The sequence below is a fragment of the Colobus angolensis genome, unplaced genomic scaffold, assembly GCF_000951035.1.
Source record: "Colobus angolensis palliatus isolate OR3802 unplaced genomic scaffold, Cang.pa_1.0 Scaffold298, whole genome shotgun sequence".
In the NCBI taxonomy this organism is placed as follows: Eukaryota; Metazoa; Chordata; class Mammalia; order Primates; family Cercopithecidae; genus Colobus; species Colobus angolensis.
Window position 1 is genome coordinate 3372433 of NW_012116243.1, and position 739 is coordinate 3373171.

Below are 739 nucleotides of genomic sequence, written 5' to 3' on the forward strand. Positions count from 1 at the left end.
AAGCATTGCATCCCAGCCCACTTGATCATGGTGGATAAGCTTTTTGATATGCTGCTGGATTCGATTTGCCAGTATTTTATTGCGGATTTTTGCATAGATGTCCCTCAGGGATATTGGTCTAAAATTCTCTTTTTTTGTTGTGTCTCTGCCAGGCTTTGTTATCAGAATGATGCTGGCCTCATAAAATGAGTTAGGGAGGATTCCCTCTTTTTCTATTGATTGGAATAATTTCAGAAGGAATGGTACTAGCTCTTCCTTGTACCTCTGGTAGAATTCGGCTGTGAATCCATCTGGTCCTGGACTTTTTTTGGTTGGTAGGCTATTAATTATTGCCTCAATTTCAGAGCCTGTTATTGGTCTATTCAGGGATTCAACTTCTTCATGGTTTAGTCTTGGAAGAGTGTAAGTGTCCAGGAAATTATCCATTTCTTCTAGATTTTCTAGTTTATTTGCATAGAGGTGTTTATAGTATTCTCTGATGGTAGTTTGCATTTCTGTTGGATCAGTGGTGATATCCTCTTTATCATTTTTTATTGCATCTATTTGATTCTTCTTTCTTTTCTACTTTATTAGTCTTGCTAGCAGTTGACCCATTTTGTTGTTCTTTTCAAAACACCAGCTCCTGGATTCATTGATTTTTTTGAAGGGTTTTTTGTGTCTCTATCTCCTTCAATTCTGCTCTGATCTTAGTTATTTCTTGCCTTCTGCTAGCTTTTGAATGTATTTGCTCTTGCTTCTC